The 20,606-nt window shown below is 38.2% G+C and overlaps 1 long non-coding RNA gene across 1 annotated transcript in view; it reads left to right on the forward strand.

Annotated features, from left to right (window-relative positions):
• LOC309840801 overlaps positions 1-16,515 on the forward strand; it is a 34,895-nt gene extending 18,380 nt beyond the window's left edge. The window contains exon 5 of the long non-coding RNA XR_014298800.1: positions 16,232-16,515. This is a non-coding gene — a long non-coding RNA (uncharacterized lncRNA). The remainder of the gene's footprint in view (positions 1-16,231) is intronic.
• The last annotated feature ends 4,091 nt before the right edge of the window (positions 16,516-20,606 follow it).

A 20,606-nucleotide genomic window follows, 5' to 3' on the forward strand; every position in this document is an offset into this window, starting at 1 on the left:
TGAATGTCAACAGAACACTGAGGAGTAAGACTAGTCTTGTGTCTGTGGTCATTAATCCAGAGAGGAATCAATACAAATTACTGTTCAGTAGATATAAACAAAAATCCTGAAGGTGCCACATGCACTACCTCCTCCTTTTATCATGAAGTCACAGGCACCACAAACACTCTAAAAACCAGATACCATCTTGGAGAGGAGTGAAGAGACAGTAATCTGAAATACTGAGAATTTTATCCCAAAGAGACTGATAATTTACTTAAAAGAAATTTCTTCTTAGAAACCAGCAAACTGTTTCTACAAAGAGTTAAATAGAAAATATTTTATACTTTGTGAGCTATATAGACTCTTTTACAGCTACTCAACTCTGTCCTTGTAGCATGAATACAGCCATAAACAATATATATATAGTGTTTTAATAAAACTTTACTTATTTAAATAGGTTGTGGGCTTATAGACCCTAGTTTGCCAATTCCTGGTTTATATCATTGTATCAGACTGAGTTTCTTGGATTTGACTAAAGATAAATTCCTCCTAGAGGTATAGAAGAAAGATGAAATTAAATGTAGGAACAATTGGCATTTTCTTTGCGCATCTTTGTGCAATATGAATAAAATTGGTTACTTTCATAGTGAAAGGGGAGAGGCAATCTTAGTATAAAGAGGAATGACTTTTCTTTTCCCCTTTCTCAAAATCTTCCATTCCTTGGGAGTGTTGGGGTCTATGAGAAGCCAGTAAGGGGATTCAGAGTGGTTGATAGAATAGGGAGGGGGAAGAGCAGCTGACCACAAAGAAAAGAGCACACGTTCTGTGTCTCCTGGTCTTGACCTCAAAATATAGGAAAGGAGGACCTGGGAAGGGCAATCACTTTCAGTAACAGCCATAATTATGATAATGATGGTGATGATCAAAGTAATAATAATAATGATTATTGTTATTATTATTATCACTATGGTATCAGGATGGCCTAGGTTATGCTACAGTAAGAAACACCTGAAATCTTAGTAGCTTAAAGCAAAAAAAAATTTATTTTTCATTCACTCTCCTTCTTTGTCAAGAGTCAGCTAGAGACTCTCTTTCACATTGTCCTTGAGCTCATTCCTGGACTCAGGCATTAGATGAGCCACTATCTGCACCATCATCAGTTGCAGTGTGCACCGTGTGATAAAGTACAAACTGGACTCCACTGCAAGTGACACACCTTATTTATGCTCACATTTCATTGGCCAAAACCAGTCATATGACTAAGCCCAAGTTAAAGGGCAAAAAAATTTATGATCCTTTTCCAGGGAGGAAAAATTATTGTTAATGAAAAGCAATTCAGTATACCTCAACTACTATTGCCAGGTGATGACATACTGAGCATTGTGCAAAGCATAGTCTAATTTTATCTTTATTCAGAAACCCTGTAATATAGACACCATCAACATTTTACTGATGAGAAAATTGAGCATCTTGGGAATTAATAACTCATTTCATTCAGTCGAAAGATGGTAAAGATTTAAACTCAGCAAGGCCTAATTCCATAGCTTATACTCCTAAGTACTATATTACACTGTCCTAATCATTTGTAGTATCTAGATTGGGGGTCTTAGACTCAAATGTGTTCAGGGGCCAGGATTTTATTACAATTTTTTAAAATTAACATATAATGTATTATTTGACCCAAGGGTACAGGTCTGTGAATCATCAGGCTTACAATTTCACAGCACTCACCATAGCACATACCCTCCCAGTGTCCATTACCCAGCCACCCTATTACTACCTCCTAACCCCAGCTACCCTCAGTTTGTTTTATGAGATTAAGAGTCTCTTATGGTTTATCTCCCTCCCAATTCCATTATGTTTCACTTTTTCCCTCCCTACCCCCGTGAGCCCCTGCCCTGCCTCTCAAATTCCTTGTATCAGAGAGATCATGTGATAATTGTCTTTCTCTGATTGACTTATTTCATTTAGCATAATATCCTCTAGCTCCATCCATATCATTGCAAATGGCAATATTTCATTTCTTTTGATGGCTGCATGTATTCAATTGTGTGTGTGTGTGTGTATACACATCCTCCTCATACATTCATCTGTAGATGGACATCTAGGTTCTTTACATAGTTTGGCTATTATAGACATTGCTGCTATAAACATTTTGGTGTGTGTGCCTCTTTGGATCACTACATTTGTATCTTTAGGGTAAATACCCAGTAGTGCAATTGCTGGGTCATAGGGTAGCTCTATTTTCAACTTTATTTTTTTTTAAATTTTTAATTTTTAATTTTTTATAAACATATATTTTTATCCCCAGGGGTACAGGTCTGTGAATCACCAGGTTTACACACTTCACAGCACTCACCAAAGCACATACCCTCCCCAATGTCCATAATCCCACCCCCTTCTCCCAACCTCCCTCCCCCCAGCAACCCTCAGTTTGTTTTGTGAGATTTTCAACTTTTTGAGGAACCTCCATACTGTTTTCTGTAGTGGCTGCATCAGCTTGCATTCCCATCAACAGTGTAGGAGGGTTCCCCTTTTTCTGCATCCTCACCAACATCTGTTGTTTCCTAATGTTAATTTTAGTGATTCTGGGCTGGTTTGAGGTGATATCTCACTGTGGTTTTGATTTGTATTTCCCTGATGCTGAGTGATCTTGAACACTTTTTCATGTGTCTATTGGGCATTTGGATATCTTCTTTGCTGAGATGTTTGTTCATGTCTTATGCCCATTTCTTGATTGGGTTATTTGTTCTTCAGGTGTTGAGTTTGATAAATTCTTTATAGATTTTGGACACTAGCCCTTTATCTGATATGTCATTTGCGAATATCTTCTCCCATTCTGTCTGTTGTCTTCTGGTTTTGTTGACTGTTTCCTTTGCTGTGAAAAGCTTTAGATCTTGATGAATTCCTAATAGTTAATTTTTGCCCTTGCTTCCCTTGCCTCTGATGGTGTTTCTAGGAAGAAGCCACTGTGGTTCAGGTAGAAGAGGTTACTGCCTGTGTTCTGCCCAAGGATTTTGATGGATTCCCATCTCACATTGAAGTATTTCAGCCATTTTGAGTCTATTTTTTGTGTGTGGTATAAGGAAATGGTCCAGTTTCATTTTTCTGCATGTGGCTGTCCAGTTTTCCCAACACCATTTGTTGAAGAGGCTGTCTTTTTTCCATTAGACTTTCTTTCTTGCTTTGTTGAAAATTAGTTGACCATAGAGTTGAGGGTCCATTTCTGGTCTCTCTATTCTGTTCCGCTGATCTGTGTGTCTGTTTTTGGCCAGTACCATACTGTCTTGAGGATTAGAGTTTTGTAATAGAGTTTGAAGTCTGAAACTGTGATGCCACCAACTTTGGTTTGCTTTTTCAACATTCTTCTGGCTATTTGGGGGTCTTTTCTGGTTCCATATAAATTTTAAGATTATTTGTTCCATATCTTTGAAAAAAGTTGATGGTATTTTGATAGGAATTACATTAAATGTGTAGATTGCCTTAGGTAGCAGAGACATTTCACAATATTTGCTCTTCCAATCCATGAGCATGGGAAGTTTTTCCATTTCTTTGTGTCTTCCTCAATTTCTTTCATGAGTACTTTATAGTTTTCTGAGTACAGATTCTTTGCCTCTTTGGTTAGTTTTATTCTTAGGTATCTTATGGTTTTGGATGCAATTGTAAATAAGATCAATTCTGCAATTTCTCTTTTTTTCTGTGTTGCTGTTTGTGTATAGAAATGAAACTGATTGGGGCGCCTGGGTGGCTCAGTGTGTTAAAGCCTCTGCCTTTGGCTCAGGTCATGATCTCAGGGTCCTGGGATCGAGCCCCACATTGGGTTCTCTGCTCAGTGGGGAGCCTGCTTCCCCCTCTCTCTCTGCCTGCTCCTCTGCCTACCTGTGATCTCTGTCAAATAAATAAACAAAATCTTGAAAAAAAAAAGAAATGTAACTGATTTCTGTGCATTGATTTTTATATCCTGACACTTTACTGAAGTCCTATATGATTTCTATGAGTTTTGGAGTGGAGTCTTTTGGGTTTTCCACATAAAGTATCATATCATCTGCAAAGAGTGAGAATTTGACTTCTTCTTTGCTGATTTGAATGCTTTTTATTTCTTTTTGTTGTCTGATTGCCGAGGCTAAGATTCTAGTACTATGTTGAATAGCAATGGTGATAGTGGGCAGCCCCACCATGTTCTGACCTTAGGGGAAAACTCAGTTTTTCCCCATTAAGAATTATATTCACTGTGGGTTTTTCATAGATGGCTTGTATGGTATTGAGGTATGTACCCTCCATCCCTACGCTGTGAAGAGTTTTGATCAAGAAAGGATGCAGTACTTTGTCAAATGCTTTTTCAGCATCTACTGAAAGGATCATATGGTTCTTGTCCTTTCTTTTATTAATGTATTGTTTCACAATGATTGATTTGTGGGTGTTGAACCAACCTTGTAGCCCAGGAATAAATCCCACTTGGTCATGGTGAATAACTCTTTTAATGTACTATTGGATCCTATTGACTAGTATTTTGGTGAGAATTTTTGCATCCTTGTTCATCAAGGATATTGGTCTGTAATGCTCCTTCTTGATGGCATCTTTGTCTGTTTGGGATCAGGATAATGCTGTCCTCATAAAATGAGTTTGGAAATTTTCCTCCCATTTCTATTTTTTGGAACAATTTCAGGAGAATAGGTATTCATTTTTCTTTGAATGTTTGGTAGAATTCCCCTGGGAAAGACATCTGGCCCTGGACTCTTGTTTGTTTTGGGAGATTTTTGATGACTTCTTTAATCTCCTTACTGATTATGGGTCTGTTCAGATTTTCTATTTCTTCCTGGTTTATTTTTGGTAGTTTATATGTCTCTAGGAATGCACCCATTTTTTTCCAGGTTGTCAAATTTACTGGAGTATGGTTGCTCATAATATGTTCTTATAATTGTGTTTCTTTGGTGTTGGTTGTGAACTTCCTCTATCATTCATGATTTTATTTATTTGGGTCCTTTTCTTCTCTTTTTGATAAGTCTGACTAGGGGTTTAACAATCTTATTAGTTCCTTCAAAGAACCAGTTCCTAGTTTTGTTGATTTGTTCTATTGATTTTTGGTTTCTATTTCATTGATTTCTGCTCTGATCTTTATTATTTCTCTTCTCCTGCTGGGTTAGGCTTTCTTTTCTCCAGCTCCTTTTGGTGTAGGGTTAGGTTGTGTACTTGAGACCTTTCCTATTTCTCGAGAAAGGCTTGTATATAAGGAAAGGCTATATACTTTCCTCTCAGGACCTCCTTTGCTGTGTCCCACAGATTTTTAACAGTTGTGTTTTCATTTTCATTTTTTTCCATGAATTTTTTCAGTTCCTTAATTTCATGGTTGACCCATTTATTCTTTAGTACAATGCTCTTTAGCCTCGTGTATTTGAGTTCTTTCCAAATTTCCTCTTGTGATTGAGTTCTAGCTTCAGAGCATTGTGGTCTGAAAATATGCAGTGAGTGATCCCAATCTTTTGGTACTGGTTGAGATGTGATTTGTGAACCAGGATGTGATCTATTCTGGAGAATGTTCCATGTGCAGTAGAGAAGAAGGTGTATTCTGTTGCTTTGAATGGAATGTTCTGAATATATCTGTGATGTCCATCTAGTCCAGCGTGTCATTTAAAGCCTTTATTTCCTTGATGAACTTTTGCTTAGATGATCTGTCCATTTCAGTGAGGTGGGGGTGTTAAAGTTCCCTACTATTACTGTATTAATGTCAATGTGTTTCTTTGATTTTGTTATTATTTGTTTATATAATTGGCTGCTCCTAATGTTAGGGGCATAGATATTCAAAATTGTTAGGTCTTCTTGTTGGACAGACTTTTTGAGTACAATATAGTGTCTTTCCTCTCTTATTATAGTTTTTGGCTTAAAATCTAATTTGTCTGATATAAGGATTGCCACCCTAGCTTTCTTTTATTGTCCATTAGCATGGTAAATTGTTTTCCACCCCCCTCACTTTAAATCTGGAGGTGTCTTTGGGTCTGAAATGAGTTTCTTAAACAGCATTTTTTTTTTTTAGCATTTTTTTTTAATCTATTCTGATACCCTGTGTTTTTTGATTGGGGCATTTAGCCCATTTATATTCAGGGTAACTATTGACAGATATGAATTTAATGCCCATTGTATTGCCTGTAAAGTGACTGTTACTGTATATTGTTCTCTGTTCCTTTCTGGTCTGTTACTTCTAGGCTCTCTCTTTGCTTAGAGGACCCCTTTCAATATTTTCTACAGGGCTGGTTTGGTGTTTGCAAATTCTTTTAATTTTTGTTTGTCCTAGAAGCTTTTTATCTTTCCTATTTTCAATGACTGCCTGGCTGGATATAGTATTCTTGGCTGTATATTTTTTTCATTTAGTGCTCTGAACATATAATGCCAGTCCTTCCTGGCCTGCCACCTCTCTGTGGATAAGTCTGCTGCCAATCTAATGTTTCTACCATTGTATGTTACAGACTTCTTGCCCTGAGCTGCTTTCAGAATTTTCTCTTTGTCACTAAGACTAGTAAGTTTTACTATTAGATGATGGGGTGTGGACCTATTTTTATTAATTTTTGAGGGAGGTTCTCTGTACCTCCTGGATTTTGATGCTTGTTCCCTTTGTCATATTAGGGAAATTCTATATTATAGTTTTCTCCAGTATACCTTATGCTCCCCTCTTTCTTTCTTCTTCTTCTGGAATTCCAATTATTCTGACATTGTTTTGTCTTACAGTATCATTTATCTCTCAAATTCTTCCCTTGTGGTCCCATAGTTGTTTGTCTCTCTTTTACTCAGCTTCTTTATTCCCCATTATTTGGTCTTCTGTATCACTAATTCTCTCTTCTGCCTCATTTATCCTGCAGTAAGAGCCTCCATTCTTGATTGCACCTCATTAATTCCTTTTTGATTTCAACTTGCTTAGATTTTAGTTCTTTTATTTCTCCAGAAAGGGTTTTTATTTCTCCAGATAAGCATTTCTCTAATATCTTCCATGCCTTTTTTGAGCCCAGCTAGCACCTTGAGAATAGTCATACTGGACTTTAGATCCGACATATTACCAATGTCTGTATTAATTAGGTCCATAGAAGTCAGTAGGCCTCTTGTTTTGTTTTTTGGTGATGCGTTTTTCTGCTTTGTTATTTTATTCAGATAAAAATATATGAATGAGGGAATAAAATACTAAAAGGGTGGAAAAGACCCCAGAAAAATGTACACTAACTAAATCAGAGGAGACCCCAAACTGGGGGGAGAAGAAAATGGGTTAAAAGAAAAAAAAATATATATATATATAAAATATATATTAAAATAAATAAATAAATAAATAAATTTATATATATATAAATATATAAATATATAAATATATAAATATATTTTATATATATAAATATATTTTTTCTTTTTTGGTGAATAGACCTGAGCCACCCACTTGATTTTGGGTGTATTTTGGTTTATTAATATAAACTACCTCCCAAGATTTTAAAGAAAGAAAGAAAACCTTATATATACAGAAAAATAAGGGTAAACATGATGAAGGGATGGAATATGACTGTACAGAAAAAATTTTAAAAAAATCAGGAAAGGATTTGATAAGATAAGTTGCTCAGGAAAAGAAAGAAGAAGGAAAAAGAGGTGGAGGTAATGTGCTTAGGCTGGAGACTACAACAAAGCCCTGTATTAGATTTAGGGCATATTTTGATCTATTAGAAGAAATTGTATTCCAAAATTAAAAAAACAAAAACAAATATCCTATATGTATACAAAAAATAAGGTTAAATACAATAAAGGATAAAATATGAATATAATAATGAAGGCTTAAAAAATTTTTTTAGAAAGGCATTAAGATAAAGTAGTTAAATATGTTAAAAGAGGAAAGGGACAAATTTTAAAAATTAGAATAAGAAAAAAAAATTAAAAATTTAATTTAACTTTGCGACTGTTCTCATAGGGAGAAAGCCATGAATTCCATGCAATGCTTTCGCCTCTCTCTGGAGTTCCTCTCTTCTCCTTGATCAGTGAGCTTGATCTTGGCTGGATGTTCTTGATGATCTTCTTGGGGAGCAGCCTGTTGCAGTGATTCTCAAATGTCTTTCCTGAGGCAGAATTGCACCGCCCTTGCCAGAGGCCACGCTAAGAAATCTGCTCGAGTTCACTTTTGGGAGTTTTTGTTCCCTGAATGCTTTCCGTAGAGCTCTGGAGGATGGGAATGAAAATGACGGCCTCTCAATCTCCAGCCTGGAGGAGCTCAGGGCCCCACTCCTCAGTGCACCCTCAGAGAAAAGGGTCAATCCCTCCCGTCTCCCTGGTTTCTGGCCACGCTCTGTGCTCACCCACCCTGTGACTGAGCATTTCTGTCTCTGACACACCGCCCCATTTGGAATCTCCAAACTCAGCAGATTCCTGCCTCCAGAGGAGGAAGGTGAGTCTCCCCAGATCTGCCACTTGTGGGATCCCTTGCCTAAAGAGCAATGGCCCGACTGTGCTGCAGATCATGGCTTAAGGTAATCCTGAACTGAGAGATTGCTCCTTGGCTCTGTCTCTGTAGCTGGCTTCCCTGCTCCAATACCTGGCAGCTCTGCCACACTCAGATACCCCCAATCCTTCTGTGACCCTGTGGGACCTGAGACCATGCTGTCCCCGCGAGGGCTCCACCCCCGCTTAGCCTCTGGAGCATTGTCCTTCAGTGGAGCGGACTTCTAAAAGTTCTAATTTTGTGCTCCACTGCTCTGCCGCTTGCTGGGAGCCAGCCCCTCCCCCTGCGGTTTATCTTCCTGGCGCTTCAGATTCACTTCTCCACATGTTCTACCTTTCAGAAATTCGTCAATTTTCTGTTTCTAGAATTGCTGCTCTTCTTTTTGTCAGTCTGTTGGGTTTGTAGGTGTTCGGAATGGTTTGATAACTATCTAGCTGAACTCCTATGACCTGACATCATTTCAATCTGCTATTCCTCCACCATCTTGCCTCTTTCTGTTGAGGCTTTGGGAATGCAGGAGGAAAAATAGAAATGACCACCAGGCCACCATCTTCCAGGCCACCCCCCTCCCCTTCCTTAACTGTTGACTCTCCTGCCAAAAGGATGTATGCCGAGGTCCCGGCTCCATAAGTAACCTGATACCTATGCAGGAAACAGGAGTATCAGGACTCCCCCATTCCCTCCCATCACCAAATACCTTACCATGTATGGATGTGAACCCATGCCCTGCCTTATCCTGATGAAAGACCCTGCTGACTCCCTCCCAGCACGAACTTTCCCAGCTCCCTCCTCCCGAGTCTTGGAACCTTGCCGAGAGTGCTGACCTCCTCCTGGCAGGACTTTCCTGGCTCCCCTTCTCCTGAGCCCTGAAACTTCGCTGGAGAGTGCTTTTTTTTTTTTTTTTTTTTTTTTAAGATTTCATTTATTCATTTCACAGAGAGAGAAAGGGAGGGAAGCAGGCCCCCCACTGAGCAGAAAGCTCAGAAAGATGCGGGGCTCCATCCCAGGACCCTGAGATCATGACCTAAGCTGAAGGCAGAGGCTTTAACCCACTGAGCTACCCAGGTGTCCCCAGAGAGTGCCATTAATAAATCTTGCCTTGTGCTTAACTCACCTGGTGTTGTGTTTACCTTGCCTATAAAACCTTACACTTTCCCTTGTCATAATTCATCTTAAACTGATTATTGCTATGTAAAATTATGCTCATTATTATAAGATCTCCAGATTCTTTAAAAAGTCCTCAGCAATTTAAATTTTAATATGGAATTACCTGATTTCAAAATGTTAAGAACAGTCTAAGATTAAAAAAATATTATGCACTAAATAAAATAAATCTCTGGGCCCAACATGCCCCATAGAACAATAGTTTACAATCTCTTAAGGAGGTCTTCTGGTGGAGTCTAACCAGTTTGCTGGCAAAACACTAAATTGAGAATAACCTGCTCATATTATTAGTTAGGTAAGGTCCAAGTCTGTATGTGATCTCTGGTAAGAAGCAGAAAAGAACGATGTTGGTAAAGTCTGAATACTGAATTCAGATGATTGTCATCAAGATGTATAAATGTTTGTATACAATGGGGACATGTTTGTGAATACACATTTGATTTTCAGCCAATTCAAGTGTTTAAGGAGCCATGTAGCAATTTCATACTTGCAAGCTGCTGCCATGTAGCATGCATTAATTCTTTCTTTCTCTGGCCAGTGTGGCACTGTCATCATTCACTGGAGAACCTTCCTAAGGGGGGGGGGGGCGTTCAGTGCCCTCCAGTTCAGTTTGTGCTTACCAATATAAGCAGTCTGACTTGTATTAATTACAGCAGAACAAATGGAAGGTCCATTTCCAGTTTCATTTAAAGCTAGTCACATCTATGTCTAGTAGAAGTAGTCAGGAGTAGGGTCAGATGGAAAGTTAGCTGACATGACTTTTCCTGGGAAGTGGCAGCTGAAGTTTTTAAAGGAGTTGGGAAGGAGTCTAACTTGGGACTTCTTACCTGGGGACTAAGTATGTTTTGGGGGAGTGCAGAACTATTACTTTTGTCAAATTCTCAAATAGGTCTTGCCACCTCTAACTTATCATCAAAACTTTCGACTTGGAAAATCATTAAGAAGAGTGTAGAAATGCCTCATCCCCAGCCATCTTTCCTAAAAAAGCATTGAAGGTAGAAAGTTTTGCTGACCTTTAAACATAAGCCAGGGTTTCCTGCTGCTTTTCTTTACCTGGAATGCTCTTTTGAGCCATTTCTGTCCTGCCAATTCCTTTCTTTAATAGCAAAAACAAAAACAAACTAATTTATAAAGCATTTTCCAGTTCCTTCACAGGATGTTTTTAACTCCTCTGAGTTCTGAGAACATTTTCTTTGTAGCTCTCTGATGACATTACTGTTCTGTCTCTTATACATGTGTATATATGTGTGTGTGCATGTGTGTGTTCATATTATATCATTTCTTTACAGAATAGTAAAGTCCATGAGGGTACCATGAGGTATCACAGGTGGTTGCTAGTACATGTTGAAGCTCAATATTTGCCAACTTGAATTGAATTCTGCTGTCTGGTTGGCTCCATAAGTCATTTGGTGTGGTCAATGAAATATTGTAGATTCTGGGCTTACGAAAGAGTGACTGAGTAATGACAGTAGATTATGTATTTGTGAACTCTAAGGGCTTCTTTGAAGAGTCACTGGGAAGAAGAGAGTTACAGTCAACTGTAACTCTAACACCTAGAATAGAATCTGGTACATAGTAACTCCACAACAAATACTGGTTCTGTGAGTGACTGATTAGATGAATGTGCCCATAAGTTATCCTTGTTTTAGAATTTATTAACACTATAATTTGTACCCATGGCTTTGTTCTTTTCTAGCTACCTACCTCTCCATCCATCCAAGGAACATTAGTTTTTGCCCAGGTGATAGTCTGATTACAGAAATTGAATCCACTATAGAGTACCATGGCAGGGTCATATTTTCTTTTGGTGTGATGTTTCCACATCTCTATAAGGTAGTCTTATTGTTTAATCACTTCCTTTTATAATAGGCTCCCTCTCAATTCTTGCAAGTCCTCTGGGTTTAAGTCTGAATAATCATCAGATTGTTGTTGGTCTTAGGAAAAACTGGCCTAAGAATGGGGTACCAAGACTTATTTCCTCTGCCAGCAGTTGGAATCCAGGGATAGCTGGGGAGAAGTTCAATCAGGAAAGCAAGGAGCACCATTAAGGGATAAGACTGAAGTAACTGTTTTTGGTCTGGCCAACAAATGGACTAGTATTAGATCAAGATGGACATGATACAGTGATGTTAACCTACATACACATCTTAGAAATGTTGTACATAGAAGGGTCCTTTTCCATGTTATTGGTTTGCTGCTATGTACTAGCTTAATTTCCTAGGTCCTCTTTTTTTTTTTTTTTTTTTTTTAACCAACTAGTATTACCTTTTCATTGATAAAGACATTAAAATTCCTCTCTTTTTCTTATTTTACAATTTATACTCTTTCTTTGTATTGATAGCATCATAGAATTAAAATCAGGGCATGTCTGTTGCTTGTTAGTACCATAACTTTTCCGTATGTTCTAACGTTTGTGAAATGAAGAATAAATTTCTTGAAAGTGGAGATTTTCAGACTTGACTCTAAGCATAAACATAAGAAGTGTTCTACTTTTACGAGAACCATGAGTGGCCTAACTTATTTGACTATATCATCTGTGATCTCTGGGATCCACCTAATATAGTGCCAATGTGTAATTAATGTACGATGAGTGAAATCTTTCCAACTTTTCAATAACTGGCCAGTCCTGGAATCAGTTTAAGACTAACCTGTCTTCCTCTTCTTCACTGAATCAATCCTTTCAAAGGGGCACCTGGGTGGCTCAGTTGGTTAAGTGAATGCTTTCAGCTCAGGTCATGCTCCTGGAGTCCCAGAGATTGTCTCCCTCTGGCTTTTCCCCATCTCATGCTGTCTTTCTCTCTCTTTCTCAGTCTCTCTCTGACTCTCTCTCTCTCTCTCTCTCAAATAAATGCAGAAATCTTTAAAATATATATATTAGCATAATAGCAAAGATTCCTAAAGGTCTTTTGGATAGTTCTTTTATACACTTAAATTCCGGGGATATAATGATAAAAGAAACTTGGGAAGGAAAGCAGGAGACCTTGTTTCCGCTTTGGTGTGGTCCAAGTAATTTAGTATGCTAACTTGTGTGAGTTGTCCTACCCCTCTGGGCTTGTTTCTTTACTTGTAAAATGAGGGGCTCAGATTAGATACCCTAAGAGCTTTTCCATATTTCACACTCTGTGAACCTATTGCTGAGACACCCCCAACCTTATGTCTAAACATGGTGAATGGGAGCACATTATGGGGAGCTCATTGTATCTCAGGTGTTTTCCTCCATATTGAATTAAATCCCTCACTTGTCTTTGCCTCTGCCTTATACCTCCCACAACTTTATTTTAGATTGTAAAGTTTGCTGCCAGGTTTTTTTTTTTTTTTTGCCTGTTCTTCTTGACCTAAAGTAGTAAAAGAGTTACCATGACAACGGAGTAATTTTCTTGGATGGCCACATTCAATTTGCTTAAGTAGATATTAGGAGTGCAACATGTTTCATTAGCTCCAGGGCCCTTGGGATGTAACACCAAAGTGCTTGGCAGACCAGAGCTTCAGGTTAAGCCCATTGAAACCTGGGTCTATTGACTGTGTAGAGATGACATTTTCTTTATAGGGTCTGTGTCTTAGTTGCTTAGACCTGGTAAGTACCAAAAGTAATTACTAAAGGAAATTGTAAGAAGATCTGCTACTTTAGCTAACAAAAAAAGAAATGGAAGAAAAACTTTAAGCACAGTGCTGGATAGCATAAATCAGAAAGTAAATATCCAAGATATTAAAAAATATGTTTTGTGTCTGTTTGTTTATTTTCCTTTTATATGAAAGAGAAAAACAGACCTTTATCTAAATTAAAGGTTAGATTCCCAAAGGCAGTATATTAAGTAGCTGGAAATTTTATGCAACTGATATCCAACAGTAAGGAAATAAAATGAATTTGGTCATTTGAGTAAAATACTAATTCTAATTAATAATCATAAGGGTGATACAGATACAAATATCTATCATAATAATAGTAGCAGTGAACATTTTTTAATGTTTTCAATGTGCCAATGTGTTCATGACAACCATATAGAATAATAATAATAATTATTATTATTATTATCTCTGTTTTACAGATAAGAGAAATGAAGATTTAGAGAGGTTAATAACCTGCCCAAAGTTATGGCTGTTAAGTAGGCAAGTTGAGTAGGAAATTTAAGGTGATCTCACTATCACCTCTTGCATTTAGTCATATTCAATACTTGCATAATATGAACATACCTTTTAACTTCCCAGACCTTTGAGGATGATGGAGTTAAAAAGCGAAGAAGGTTTTAAGATACCTTCTCCAAGGACTGTGTTAAGTGTGTGTATGTCTAGGTACTAATGTGGAAATGACAAGTTAGACAAGCAGATGTCTTCACTGTGTAACAACACCAGGATGATTTTATGGGACATATTGGAGTGTTTCTGGAGGGAGCCTAGCCATATGCCATAAACCTGTGGAGCTTTTTCAAAATTAAAGAGAGCCATGCAAGCCATCTATTGTTAAGATTTTAAGATAACCAGAAAATAGAACATATATCCATGTGCACCCTCACATCCACCATAAACACTTTCTATTCAATACATGATTATACGTAGACACAAGGACCCAGAATGTATTCTTTCCAGACTTAAACTGTGGATTCTGTACTTATAGAAAATATTATCCATACATATACATAAGAAAACAAAGCAGATTCCACTGTTCAGATGGGAAATTTCTTAACATGGTAAGCCAGGGTGGGGTGATAACATCTAACTTTGGCTTATATTTGTGGGTGGGAGACATCATATGGGGTATGAGAACATGGAATTGAATCAGGTGGAGCTGTGTCTGTACCCTGAGTGTACTGCTTATTAGCTGTAATATCTTAAGGGGGGATTTGATTTAAACATTCTCAATTCCGTCAGCAGTGAAATAGGGATAATTTCTTACTCACAAGGCAGCGAAGCAAGGTCTAGTGAGTTGTTGGTAGGGTGTGGTAGCATGGGATCTACCTATATGAAGACATGAAGCATGTCTTTGAAGAGACTGTAGGAGAGGGGCCAGACATGCTAACCTTGACTTAATGTACTGGACATTGTAATTACCCTTGAAGGTCTGCTTCACTCCTCACCTATTACATGGTTACTCTGCAGATTGATTGGGCCCTGATTAGCAAAAGCCAGTCAGCATTCTTTCATCCCATTTGGCAAAGCATTTATGCTCAGGTATTAGCAATAACCATAGGTCTAAACCAATGAACATATGCCATTTACCTGACCAGGTTAGTCAAGTCAGAATATGGAATTATTTTATCTATAATTAGAGAAAAGATAGGGTCCCTGTCTTATTTTGAAAGATATAGTGTACAGGTACAAGTTCTGAGGCCACTATAGCCACAAGAGAAGATGTTTGGATATAGCTATCAAATGTAGGAAGGAAGAGACAAGTGAATTTTAAGGAAATAGAGCCAGATCCCTGATCAAGCCATTCCTAAACCCCGTCCTACTTTTTTTCACTTAAATGAGACCAGAAGTTCCTTCTGCCATTTAAATATGGTTGATTTGGATTTGAATTTGTTATTACTTACAACTGAAGGCATGGATAAAATACACACACTTAGAGTTTTAATTGCTGGAGGACATAAATGATGATGAGTTTAGAGTGAGCTTGTGTTTTGAACTTGTTCCTGGTAAAAGCGTCAACCACTCCATCCCCTTCCCCCACCATCTCTCCATCCTTCCTAACCACCCGCCCCCAAACTTTGGACACATGTTTGATGCATAGGCTGAGATAGTTTTGTAATTAGAAGTTAAGCAAGAATTTTACCACACTCTGGTGCACATTAGTTTCAAGCTATATTGCTTTAGGGCCCGCTAATGGACATTAACACAAAGAAGGCACCAGGCCTTTTACTTTTACAACTTTGGCCATGGAAGACAGTAATACCTTTGTGTGTGGCACATGGTTGCTCTTTTCCTTAACCAGGTTATCTATGACAACTTGCTACAAAGTTTAAAGAAATATGTACGGAGTTAAGTGTAGCAGTACAGTATTGAAGCAGGTTTATGGAGTAAAGTATATCATGTTTTACTTCTTTTTTATATGACCAACTATTAAAGTATGAGACAGAGGACAGGAGAATAGGAAGAAAAGGATGAGAACAAGTAACTGATTCTAGGAACCAGCATGGATCAGGAGACTGGTGAGCAGCAGAATAGGATCTTGTGGCTCTGCCTTATGCTCATCTTGGTGGCTCTTCAACTTTACATATTTAATTCTCAATTTTTTAATTTTGTACTGGAATCATTTTAGTGAAGACCGCCCTAACTTATTTAATAAATAAGCTCTAAAATCTCAGTGGCCCAACAAAATAGAAGTTAGCTATTATATTCATGTAATAAGTGAAGTCCTGTGATCCTGGCATGTGTTGCTGATTTTTCTCCATGTTGAATTTGAAGAGTCAACTTTTTCTATCTCATGTTCTGCTATCATCTAAGGCAGGGGTTGGAAAATAATGTCCTGTGGACTTACCACTTATTTTGTAAATAAAGTTTTATTAGAACATGATTTCAAATGTTTATGTGTTGCTCATGGCTTCTTTTGCACTATGAAGGTAGAGTGGAGTAGTTCTAACAGAGATCAGATGACAACAAAGTATTAAATATTTACTATCTATTCCTTTTCAGAGAAGTTTTCCAGCCTTCGCTCCATGGTCCCTGTGTCCTCTGCATTCAATAAGCAGGAATAAAAGTGCATGGAGAACTTATAAATGCGTCTTTAAAGCCTAGGATGAGAGAAGACATTCATTTCTTCTATTTCTATTTTATTGGTGAAACTTGGTCACATGGCCACAATAGATGTAAACAGTTCCAGGAAATGTAGTCTTTGGCTAAGAAGTCTCCTCCCAGCAATGACTTGACATTATGAAAGGTAGCACCCAGATTTTGGTAAACAATTATCAGTTTCTGCTTACAAAACACATCATCATAGCCTTGAAAGAGACCTTATGGGAGCACCTGGGTGGCTCAGTTGGTAAAGTATCTGCCTTCCACACAGGTCCTGATCCCAGAGCCCAGGATTGAACTCTTTATCAGGCTCTCTGCTCAAGGAGAGTCTGCTTTTCCCTGTGCCCCTCACCCCTCTTGTGCTCTCTCTCTTTCTCAAATAAATAAATAAAAATATTTTTAAAAAAGGGATTATAGGAGTTATGTTTAATGAATTAATTTCTCTTCATCCCCTGTATCCTATGTTTCAGGCGAAAAAAAAATTTTAAATAAATGAATAAGATTCAGTCAAATAAGTGAAACTACCACACACAGATCTCTTTCACTCTTGTTATAGGAAATTCAAATTTAAGACAGTCATTTCAATAATCATGTTGGGAATAATGGACTGATAGGAGAGGGGAGTATGGGTTCTGTCTGCTCCTGGGTTAGTGTTTCCAGAGATGTCAGCTGCTGGCTGTTCCTGGATGGATGAGGAAATTGAAAATGGATTTGTTTACATTGAAAGACTTGAGCAGAGACTCAGAATTGGGGCTCAGAGGACACTGGGCATGTGGAACTAGGCTATGCAGACCATGCCTAAAGCTTACCAAGGAACCTTGCTGGCAACTGGGGAAGATGGAAGATGTCAACAATAATGTCAGTTTCAGCTGATGAGTACAGGACCAAGAAAGGCTTGCCTATCATGTCCTTATGAAGGCTCCCTTTCTTTGATTAAATTCAATTAGATGTTTACTTTTTGCTTGGCAGTGAGGACACTAAATAAGACATCATCTTTCTCCTTGAGGAATCTGTGCTTTAATAGAGGAGATACACACAAAAATAAGTAATTTCAATAAAATGGTAATTCTCTTGAGGATACCATTCACAGGTGCCTAATTCCACATGAAGGAGTGGTCTGGGATGCTAAGAATGACTTCCTAGATGTGATGGCACCTGAGTTCTATATTGACAGTGGGGTTAGGTACAAACAAAAGAATGAGTAAGGGGAGAATTAAAATATCATAGGAAAACCCATAGAAGCCTAAAGTAGCACAGTCATTTGGAGGAAATTAAAGTTTCTGAAACTGTTTAACCTAAGGTATAAGAGGCAAAATATTAGGACTTCGATCTGGAACAGTGGCAAGGGGCAGATTGTAGTGGTCCATGTAGACCATGTTGAAGACCTAGGATTCTGTTATTTTGGTGATGGGGAGACATTGGAGCTTTTCATTCTACATTGCCATTTCATTTTACTAATGGGCTAAAGCTGCATTCAGAATAGAGGCTGCTGACGTGTTATAAAAACTATAGTGTAAGGAGAAGCATGGAAGATGATGCATATCTCACTAAAGACATAAGCCAAGATAAAAAACCTAGAGCCCCTAATAAGCCCTTGATCAATAGCAGCATCCTTAGTTTGGCCATGGCTCAGCTAAGGAGTGGAGAGAACCCTTAGTTCCACAGGGTTTTTTTTTTTTTTTCCTTTGAGATTATGAAAGGTGGGGTTGTATTTTCAGAATCCTAGCTCCTGCTTCCATATTATATATCCTGATTTTTGCCCTCAAGCATAGTTTTCTTCATTGTTCTGGGCCTTATTTTAACTCCAAAGAATTAAAAGGCAACATTTTGTTTGTGGGAAGAGGTAGGGGTATACCTGGCATCCTGGATTAGTAATTTTTCTTATCTGTTTGCCTTTATAAATAATTTTGCTTTCCGTCCAGTCTTGCCAGATGAGGAAAGGCACTTTGAGCTTTTAGAGGACAAGGGACTCCTTTCCCTTTTTAGCAACTTCTCTTGTTTATATCAATACCTCATTCCTATGTTTCACTCCTTTCCTGCCACTCTTTCCATTCTCAGCTGTCATTACCACTTTTTTAGCAATAAATAAGGAATGAAGGGCAAAACACAATAGCCTGCCATGGTTGCTGACAAGGATAAGTCTGTGGGAAACTTTTTTAGAAACCTCAGAGAAGAGACTCTAGTGGTGTCTCAGCCCACAGGTTTCAGCTGCAATGGGAACAATGACTCTTCTGCCTACCTCCAAAGGACAAGATGAGACATGGGGCTTGTTTTTCCTTTCTCTTCCAAGCTTCAAACTTGAGCAAACAATCTTTACTTAACCCATATGGAAAACTTGCAAACACAAACACATTCCTCTTCTCCTATTAGTGCTGGGATGAAAAGCAAATTTCAAATTAGTTAATGTTCATGTAGTTAAGTGGTTCCCTATTGACTGGGAATACGTAGGTGGGGGAGTGGATTTGGAGGTGGGCTTTTGCGGTCTGGCCAAAGGCAGAATGAAAGCCCGAGTCACTCAAATTGCAAGAGAAAGTTTAGGGGGAAAAAAGCACAAAGAAATCATGCAGGTAGTACAGAGCCTTGCCTATGTTATATGTTGGAGTTCCCACTCCAACATATTATATGGTATATTTGGGTGGCACTGTGGAAAATGGAAACAGACTTTTGAGGAGGGACCATCATGTTCCTTGTCATGGTCCATGAATATTTATGGAACAGCCCTTTATAGGGGTGCTTGGCGCCACCACACAGTTTTATTGTTTGGCAGATTGAAAACTAGTTCCATGCTCACCCTTGGTCCTCTGAAAAGAATGTCGGGGCTTCCAAAAATGAGGTGGCCACATCATTCCTGTTGGAAGACATGACCCTCTTTTTCCATCGTGAGAATGTCTATGCACGCAATTTGGGAAGCAAACCAATTAGGAACTGAACAGTCCTTATATCAAGAATCTTGGGGAAGTATCAGCTAGTTTAGCAATTTCATCCTCATACCTATAGTGAAGTATTTGAGGAAAATTCAGGATGACACTATCCTGGTGAATAAGAGAAACAAACAAACAAAAAAATCAAATATTTTGAACAAGTTCAAAATTGGTTTACAGGTCATAAATCAGAGGAAGCTTTGATTTAGAGCAATATCCAGCAGTCAAGAGAGTTTGATTTAATCCCAGAAGGGCTCCTTCTCTAATAAATCGCCACATTCACCCTGAAATATCACTGTTATGTCATAGATGTCAGAGTGGTTTTAACTATGGGCCCATAGTGTTCATGGATGGACATCAGGAAGGTACATAACTGGGTATTTTGTCTTTAGAGAAAGAGGAAGAGTGAGCAAGTGGGGTGGGGGAATAGAGGGGCGAGGCAGAGGGAGATGGAAAGCGAATCTTAAGCAGGATCTACTCCAAGCCCCGTGCAGAGCCTGTAGCAGAACTCAATCTCACAACCCTGGGATCACAGCCCGAGCTGAAATCAAGGGCTGGTCACTTAACTAACTGAACTACCCAGTCACCCCATAACTGGGTATTTAAACTTGCTAAAATTCTAGGCAAATTTCATGTATGTGTCTGTGTTCATGTGTGAGTACTTTGTGCTCGTGTGTGTATGTGTGTGTGTACTTTTCTCAGAAGATTTATTGCTTTCATCAGATTTCAAAGGGATTTGTCAGACTTAAGTATTAACAATGAAAGTTAGAGTGTTGAAGTAGAAAAAGACTTCAGAAATACCTGGCCCTGAGCATTTCAGTGTGCTTTGCTGTGCTCAAATTTTCATGTTCACGAGATTTACCTGAGATGCTTGTTTAAATATTGCTGAGCCCTACTTCTAACCAGACAGACTAATTTAGTAGATGGTAGAGGTGGGGCACAGAGTTCTGCTTCTTTATTTATTTATTTTTTTTTTGGTCTAAAAAAAATTATTGGAGGTTTTTTTGTTTGTTTATTTTTAATTTATTTATTAATTGCAGTATAATTGACACACAATGTTACAGTAGTTTCAGGTGTACAACATAGTGATTCTACAAGTTTGTACATTATGCCTTGTTCACCACAAGTGTAGCTAGCTTCTGTCATTATACAACACTATTACAATACTCTTGTAGAGTTCTGTTTTTTAAAAATACTAATTCCAGCATAGTGAACATACAGTGTTATATTAGTTTTAGGTGTACAATACAGTGATTCTGCACTTCCATATATTACTCAGTGTTCATGAATTAATTGTAGGCTTCATCCTCTTCACCTATTTCATCCATTGCCCCACCCACCTCCTCCCTGTAGAG

The sequence above is a fragment of the Mustela nivalis genome (genome assembly GCF_964662115.1).
Source record: "Mustela nivalis genome assembly, chromosome: 9".
Lineage (NCBI taxonomy): Eukaryota > Metazoa > Chordata > Mammalia > Carnivora > Mustelidae > Mustela > Mustela nivalis.